Below are 8,976 nucleotides of genomic sequence, written 5' to 3' on the forward strand. Positions count from 1 at the left end.
CTCTAGCTCCACCTCGTCTTTTAACAACTGAGGGTGGCATCTGACGAGGAGTTTTGGAAAATAAAAACTCAGCAAGCTGCTCAAGGCAGAGTCAGTTCATTGATTCACCCAGCTCAAGATTGTCTAATATTCCTAGAGATAGCTCAGTTGGTAAAGCATGAGACTCTTAACCTCAGTGTCCTGGGTTCGAATCCCACATTGGGCAAAAGATTCCTGCAGTGCAGGGGGCTGTACTAGATGACCCACCTGGCCCCTTCCAACTGTACAGTTCTATGATTCTACAGGGCCTGGCAGCAGCTCTGCAGGGTTTTTCAGGAGGTGCCACTAGGGATTGAACCTGGTAACTTCTGTGTGTACAGCAGATGTTCTGCAGCTGAGCTGTGGTCTTTCGCTTAAAAGCAAAGCAAGATCCTAGTCCTCATTGTTCTGAATAAAAGGGCTGATTTAAAGAGTAGCACAGGAAGCTGCCTTGTGCTGACCGCTGTCAACGCTGACCAAAAACAGCTCTGCAAGGTTTCAGACAAGGGACATACTCAGCCCTATCTGAAGTTGCCGGGGACTGAACCCAGGAACTTCTGCATGCAAGGCAGGTGCTCTACTACGGAACTAAAGCCTTTCCCATCTTCAGAGCTGGAAGACAGGAACTCTAAGACTGCCCTCCTCCCAAAAAATAAAGATGTGCCATGTCCTTTTCTCTCTGTCCCTTGCTACACCTGAATGTGGGAAAGCTGGGGGCCCCCAAAAGCTCTGTAAGCAGAGCATGAGACTCATAATGTCAGGGTTGTGGGTTCGAAACCCATTTGGTGCAAAAGGATTCCTGCCTTGGACTAGATGACCCTGGTGTTCCTTCCAACTCTACAATTCTATGATACTACAAGGCTAAGTCCCATAACCCCTGCCATGCTGGCTACAGCTCAGTACACCTGCCATGCATGCAAAAGTTCCCAGGTTTAATCCCTGCCATCTCCTAGTGGGGATGGGAACGTCCCCTGCCTGAAACCCCAGAAAGCAGCTGATAAATGTGTAGACAGTACTGAGCCAGATGGGCCCCTGTGGGCTCAGGATAAGGCAGCTTGCTATGTTATTATTTAAAGCTGCCCTGTGCTTAGAATCATGAGGACCGGAACCTCGCTCTGTTTTTAAGGGAAGAGCTGTACCTCAGGGGCATGCTCTGCATGCAGAAATCCCCAATGGCACCTCCAGAACAGGCTGAGAACACCCCCTGCCTGAAACCCTACAGGGATGCTGCCAGTCAGAGTAGGCCAAGGGAAGCCCACAGGGTGTCCCCTAGATCCTAGTGCCATCTCTAACCATTGGTCATGCTAGCCCGGCCTGATGGAGCTGCAGTGATCTGGAGGGCCACAGGTTTCCATCCCTGGCTTAGAGAGAGACGCGATTCCGGAGCAAAGACTTGAGCGATGCCCTTGAATCTCTCACGTTAGGAAATTCATTCAGTAGTGACACGTTTTCTCCTCCTCCTCCGACCCCCAAACGCTGGGGGTTCAAGCCTACCTAGGAGAACTGTCCAGGTGAATTATTTTGCTCCATCTCCCAATCTTAGCCTTGTGTGTGGCCGAAAGCACCACTTCAGTTGGTGGCGACACTCCACACATGCTCAGAAGGCACTATGCTCTTCTTTCATACTTCCAAAGCCCTGTGCGCAAAACCTCATTTTTTTGTTTTTGTGTTTTTTTTGGGGGGGGGGGGGTTGCATCTCCTCACTTCCAAAGACATAAGCCACACGTTACACACAATGGACCTTTCAAAAGGTTGAAGAGCACACTCAAAATCCGTCGGTCCGCAGTAGGACCCGCAAAGAGGTCGAGAGAGAGAAGACCCCCATTCATCTTCCCCTTTTGCTTGGGAAACACGCACCCCTCCGCCCGTCTCCTCATCTTGTCTGGTCAAAACTCGCATTCTGCTTGCTGATGAGGGAGGTTGGGGGCGGCCCTCCGCACATGTTCAGAGGCACCCTTCCTCCGCTCGAAGCCCTGCGCTGCCAAACCCATCTGGTTCGGGGGTGTCAACCAGCTGTCACCCCTCACCGCCCCACAGACGTGACGCGACCCACAGACGAGACACAATGGCCCTTTTGGAAAGGGGGGGGGGTGTGCGGAGGAAAAGGACCCTTTGCACCGCCCAAAGCCACGGGCTCCCAGAGAGGTGCCAATTCATCATTTCCCCCACCGATATCAAACCCCCTCCAGCTGTTGCACGGATCTGGAGAAACAGAAAATGCAAAGGCGCTAACCTCTCCAGCTGGATCTCTCTCTCCTTGAGATGCACCCGCTCACCTGCTCAGGCTCCTTCCCAAGGAGGCGGCTCCCTTCCAGCCGATTCCCCTCCGGCTTCTGCTCGCTCGCAATTCCAGCGCGGAGCCCCGAAACAAAGTAATCCGGCCAGCCTCCAATCCGCAGCCCCGTAGCAAGCCCGGCGCCGCGCTGCGCGGACGCTGCTTCTTCCTCCTCCGCCTGCTCGCGGGTTGGCTTTGTGACAGGCGGCGCGATTGGCAGGCGGCCCCCTCGGCTCCTCATTGGCCCGTATAATTGGCTGGTCCGAGGCGCGCCTCGCCATTGGCCGACGGAGCGAGCTTAATTCTCGATCGACTGCCCGGCGTTCTGTAGGAGAGAAGGTTGCTGCTGCTGCCTGCCCGGGATTGCAAGCTAAGTGGGGTTGGATTCCCCCCCCCAAAAAAAAAAAATTTTTATTGGTTTTCACAAAATTATAAACAAACAAACACATAAAACAAACAAACATAAATCATAACCTTATTAAAAATTACACTTATTAACATTGTTACGTGACTTCCTCGCTTCCCCTTGGTTGAATTTCAATGCATATCCTTTTAACGGTTTTCCAAATCACGGTTCTTATAAAGTTTAACTTGAACATTAACATCCTTAATTAACATATTAATTCATCACTTAACTTATATAAAATCCTAAACCGATTAACTATCTGCAAGCTGTTTCCAATTAATTTAACTTGACATATTTAACTAAATAATCATTAAATTTAGTCCATTCTTCCTCCTTCTGGTTGCGGACTCTTCCGGTTAGGTTGGCTAGCTCCAAAAAATCCATCATCTGGGTTTGGATATTTATTATTATTATTATTATTTGGCTTTTGTTTTGCTGCTGTGCAATGAAGGCTGTGCATTTCATCCCAGTGGTGCGCTGGTCAATTCTGCAGTGCATGCACGTTATTGATTCTGCTCGTTTTTAAGCAACAGATAGGTAGCCGTGTTGGTCTGCCATAGTCAAAACAAAATAAAAAAATTCCTTCCAGTAGCACCTTAAAGACCAACTAAGTTAGTTCTTGGTATGAGCTTTCGTGTGCATGCACACTGTGTATCTGAAGAAGTGTGCATGCACACGAAAGCTCATACCAAGAACTAACTTAGTTGGTCTTTAAGGTGCTACTGGAAGGAATTTTTTTATTTCGTTTTTAAGCAAAATGGTTGGAGGGACATCTGTCATGAACGCTTTAGATGAGATTAGTGCATTGCAGGGAGTTGGACAAGATGACCCTCAGGGTCCCTTCCAACTCTACAATTTCATGATTCTCTCTGTTGCTTTTATATCCTGCCTTATCCTTCAAGGAGCTCAAGGCGGCGTGCAAACTTCTCCCCACCTCCATTAGGATACCCTCACAACAACCCTGCGAAGTAGGTCAGAATCTGCCAATTCCACTTTCTCTCCATTTCTCATTTCCCCATCCTTGAGTTTCCAAGGGACAGTTGCCTGCCTGGGCTTGGAAGCTGTGCATTTGCTCCTGTGGAGTGAATTTGCAGGAATTGGCTGTGCATATCTTCATGAGACGTGTAGTGCTCAGGGAAAACTCTGAAATGTATCCATGATTTATTATATTTATTTATATCCCACCTTTTGCCGAAACGGATTCAAGGCAGCTTGGACGGCACAGATAAAATACAAAAAGCTAAAAACATATAAACAATAAACTCTTAAAAGTAATTAAACTTGATAACAGAATTAAAACAACGAAGCACAATTAAACAATATAAAAAACAAATATATTCCTTTTTTTAAAAAAAAACAACCACCTTCCATTCCCAAAGGCCTGTTAGAAATATGTAAAAAAAATTTGCCATTTATATTGCACCTTTTTCTCCAAAGAGCTCAATGTAAGGTGCAAACTTCTTCCACCCAACACCCTTTCCAGTATATCCTCACAATAACCTTGTGAGATAGGTTAGACAGAACCTTGATTTCTCTTTCGATTTCTCATTTTTCCAACCTTTTCTCCACATTTCTACATAAATTTGCAACCACAACAAAATAAAACTTCCCCCTCTTCCCCTCTGACGGGTCCCTGTGAAGAGGGCTGGATTGTTAAACCGCTCTAACAATTGTAGCTCTGGGAAGGAAATTGGAGTCTCTGAACAACTCTTGGCATCCTCAACAAGCTCCCAGGATCCTTTGGGGGAAGCCTTGACTGTTCAAAGTGGTATTGTGATAGGAATTTTATGGTCTTATTTATGGTCTTAGATATATGGTAATGTTCATAACCGCACATACATGGATCAGCACAGGAAGGCCAACCTGGAACCATTTTGATTCCTAAACTGACCAAATGTTTTCTCTGCAAGGTCAAACTGTAAAAGTCTCCCCATTGTCTCTTTCCTCACAAATCCTGTCTTAAGGGCACATTTAAGATATGAATAGGGTGTGAGCCTGTGACCTGGCCCAGGAAATAAGTATTTTACCACTACAAAAGAATGGCCAGGCTCCCCAGGAAATCCAATCAATTAACTTGCCAGACAGGAGATAAACTGCGACAGGAGAAAAACAACATGCAAATGTTCTGTTTTAAGACCACCTTTTCTGTGATGTATCTGAGGGGTGGTCTTAGGTTACACCCCTTCTGTGATGCATGCATAATGTTTCTGGGGGTGGTCTTGGTCTACAGGATGGGAATTTCAAAAGTCTTTATAAACCCTTGCACAGCATTTTTGTGGGTCCTCCTCCTCTCCTGCGTGTGGGTGGAGCAACCTGTTGCAACAGATCAATAAAGATTCAGCTTACTAGCTGCTTTGCTTCTCAATATTCTCTGGTTGGCCTTTGTTATCTTCTCCTACCAATAGGGAACCTATCTATGGACTCTATATGGGCTCTTGGATACCCCATAAGGGAAAAGGGCCTATTTTTATTTACAACAGTATCATAGCACTCTAAATGTGAATGTGGCCTTAGCAGAGGCTAGGCAGCTGTTCATCAGGGAAGGGGCTGTTGTATCCTTGCACTGCAGATGCTTCATTGACTTGAAGATCTCTACAGACCCCTTTGTAGTCTAAAAAGGTCTTGCGATTCTAGATTCTGTGCTGCTTCATTCATTTACAGACTAGAAACAGGCCAATTCTATTTTATTGAAAGTGAAAACGGGGGTGGGGTCTACAATAATATTACTAGTCTCTTTTTTTGCCACGGGCAGCTCAAAACATCCCCACCCACTCTAAAAGGCCCTACAGATTGTAAAACGCCAAAGACCTGGTTAAAATGGAAAGTTATCACCTGGCGCCTGACTCATTTTAACAACTTAGGATTTGGGGTGGGCTGTGCCCGTCTCCCCCCCCCCCCCCGCTTCCCGTGCAACTCGTGCTACCTGTAAAAATTAAAACGAGCAATTAACAGCACAAAAGGGCCTCTGCCAAACGAAACTGGAGTTTGCCAGGGAAAGTAATTAGGACTATCATGGCATAATTAAGACACAGCGAGCAACACTAGGGAGGGAACCTTGAAAACTCTCCCTACTCACTGTGACTGGTTGTGGATTGTCTTTCTCGTGGTTTCCTCTCAGAGAGAAAGGAATTTCACCCTGGGAGCCACAAATGTGCTATCCCAGGCAGAGACCCTAGGCACTCTTTGCAGGGAATATGCCAAGCAGTATTATGCACAGGAGCAAAGCGACCAAAGCCCCCCCCCCCCAATCCAAAGCCTCTTAGGGGTTTGTTTGTTTCTTGCATTCATATCCCAGCTGAAATATACCTGGAGTCAAGAGTGGATTTTGTGCTGTTTGTTCAGCTCATAGTGGTGAGGAAGAATGGAAGTTCCCCCAGAATGTCTGCTTTATATAAGTTATTTACACAATGGGCCCCACGTGACTGGCTAATTCTGGGATTTACCTGTAGGCCAATCAGGTTGCGGATTCACTTCCACCTGGAGCTGGATTGGGTGGCTCCTGTGGACCAATCAGACTGCTGCATTCTGGACCCTATTGTTCTAAGACCAATCAGACTGCTGCAGTTTGGATCCTATTCAACTCAGTACATAACACCAGCTTTTTTCTCTAAGGAGCTCAGGGTTGGGCACTCCCCCTAGGTTAGGCTGAGAGGCAGTGACTGGCCCCCAAGTGGGGATTTGAACCCTGGTCTCCCGGGTCCTACACCAACACTCTAACCCCTACACCACACTGCCTCTCTCTTTCACGCCACCAGGTACAGCCCCTAGTACATAGTGAGAGGTAACTATTACCGTAGAAGACAGAATCAGGGTTCAACATGACCTTAACAGATTGGAGAAGCTAACAAAATGAAGCCCAATAGGAACAAATGTAAGGTTCTGCACTTAGGTAGGAATAACCAGCTGCACAAATATGGGATGTGGGACACAGATCTAGAGGTCTTAGAAGACCAAATCATTAACTTGAGTCAACAGTGTGATGCAGCAAGAAAAAAGGCTAATGCAGTTCTAGGCTCTGTCAACTGAAGTACAGTGGTACCTCAGGTTAAGTACTTAATTCGTTCCGGAGCTCCGTTCTTAAGCTGAAACTGTTCTTAACCTGAAGGACCACTTTAGCTAATGGGGCCTCCTGCTGCCGCTGCGCTGCTGGAGCACAATTTCTGTTCTCATCCTGAAGCAAAGTTCTTAACCCAAGGTACTATTTCTGGGTTAGCGGAGTCTGTAACCTGAAGCGTCTGAAACCTGAAGCGTATGTAACTCGAGGTACCACTGTATAGGGTCCCAATCAAGTGAAGTAATAGTACCGCTCTATTCTGACTTGGTCAGACCCAACCTGGAGTCCTGGGTCCAGTTCTGGGCACCACAGTTTAAGAAGGATATTAACAAGTTGGGATGTGTACAGAGGAAGGTGGCAAAGATTATCAGGGGTCTAGAAACCATGCCTTGTGAGAAACAGTTGAGAGAGCTGGGTATGTTTAGCCTGGGTAAGAAGAGACTGAGGGGAGATACGATAGCCATCTTCAAATATCTAAAGGGCTTTCAACATGGAAGATGGAGCAAGCTTGTTTTCTCCTGTTCCAGAGCGTACAATCTGAACCAATGGTTTCCAGTTACAAGAAAAGAGATTCTGACTAACAATCAGGAAGAACTTTCTGACAGTAAGTCTGTTCGACAGTGGAGCAGACTCCCTCAGAAGGTGGTGGACTATCTTTCATTTAAGGTTTTAAGCAGAGGATGGATAGCTATCTGTCATGGATGCTTTAGTTGAGATTCCTGCATTGAATGGGGTTGGACTAAAGTAAAGGTAAAGGGACCCCTGACCATTAGGTCCAGTTGTGGCCGACTCTGGGGTTGTGGCGCTCATCTCGCTTTATTGGCCGAGGGAGCTGGCATACGGCTTCCAGGTCATGTGGCCAGCATGACTAAGCCGCTTCTGGCAAACCAGAGCAGCACACGGAAACGCCATTTACCTTCCCGCCAGAGCGGTACCTATTTATCTACTTGCACTTGTGTGCTTTCGAACTGCTAGGTTGGCAGGAGCAGGGACTGAGCAACGGGAGCTCACCCTGTCGCGGGGATTCGAACCGCCGACCTTCTGATTGGCAAGTCCTAGGCTCTGTGGTTTAGCCCACAGCGACACCCGCGTCCCTTGGGGTTGGACTAGATGACCCTTGGAGTCCCTTCCAACTCTACAATTCGATGATTCTGCGATACATAACTGAAGCCACACAGAATATATATGCAAGTGTGCAGGAGGCACTTTCAAAAAGCAGCAAAAGCGAGGAAGAGAAGAAAAGGGAGGAACTATTTTGGGCTGGAAGCACCTTCGGCCTGGGCGGCAGGTTGCTCACCTGTGATACAGGCAATTATTTAGTATTTTTAGGGTTGCTCTTCCTTTGCAGCTGCCTGCCAAATGTGCCAGAGGCATAAACAGAGCTAAATCCAGCTGCCGCCGTCTTTTCTCAGACTGTTCATTCATATTTTCCGCACCCCTCCCTCTGCAGCCTTGTGACTCATTTGCAGGCTGCCTTTCACTTCTAGCTGACGAAATATCTGGAAAGTGACGAGGTTCCATCTGGAGAAGATGAATCAGGGAAAGCCTCTGGAAAAGCTTGAAAACGCAAACACAAAGCAGGAAAAGAGAGGGGGGGTCCTCAGGAAGAGCTTGTGAACAGTGGCAGCAGGGCCACTTGTACACACATAGAGAACGCCCAATGGCAGGGCCCGGCCAAGACCAAGACTCTTTGCTGCCTGAACCAGAAAAGCAGGTGCTCCAGCATTTCACAGATGAAAGCAGGATCACAATACTAACACCTCCAATTCTTCTACCAAGGAACACTGCTGCCAGGGCCGTCTTTAGCAGATGCGGCGCCGGGGTGCAAATATCCACCCAGTGCCCCAAAATTACCACGGATAGTGTTGGGGTGGCCGTAGCAATGCATGACCAGCTATCGTGGGGGGGGGGGCACAACTCTTCCCCCATGCCACTGTGGGAGAGCGATCTTCGCAGAGGCTTAGATGTGAAGTTATGTCCCTCCCAAGCCACCGCGGGAGGAGAGCGCAGTTTCCCTCCCAAGCCTCCTCAGGAGGAGAGCGATCCTTGCAGAGGCTTGAGAGGGAAGCTGCACACCTGCCAGCCTTATGGTTGGTGGGGCATAGCTGACGGGGGTGCAGGGAAAGGGGAGGCTGCCAGGAAAGCTGTGGATTTCCCCCACTTGCTGGGGCGCCCCTGAGAGGCCAGCACCCTGGCACAACGCACCACTAAACCCTATGGGAA

At 47.9% G+C, this 8,976-nt stretch overlaps 1 protein-coding gene across 2 annotated transcripts in view; it reads right to left on the bottom strand.

Annotated features, from left to right (window-relative positions):
- CAMKK1 (calcium/calmodulin dependent protein kinase kinase 1) overlaps positions 1-2,465 on the bottom strand; it is a 95,513-nt gene extending 93,048 nt beyond the window's left edge. Inside the window, exon 1 of one of the 2 annotated variants that reach the window (XM_079955673.1) lies at positions 2,295-2,465. The gene's annotated coding sequence lies outside the window, so the exon portion shown is untranslated. Of the gene's footprint in view, positions 1-2,251; positions 2,273-2,294 lie in introns of those variants that run through there. The other variant, XM_079955674.1, reaches the window with a different exon arrangement.
- Between the last annotated feature and the right edge of the window lie 6,511 nt (positions 2,466-8,976).

This window comes from Podarcis cretensis (genome assembly GCF_951804945.1).
Source record: "Podarcis cretensis genome assembly, chromosome: 15".
NCBI classification, from domain to species: domain Eukaryota; kingdom Metazoa; phylum Chordata; class Lepidosauria; order Squamata; family Lacertidae; genus Podarcis; species Podarcis cretensis.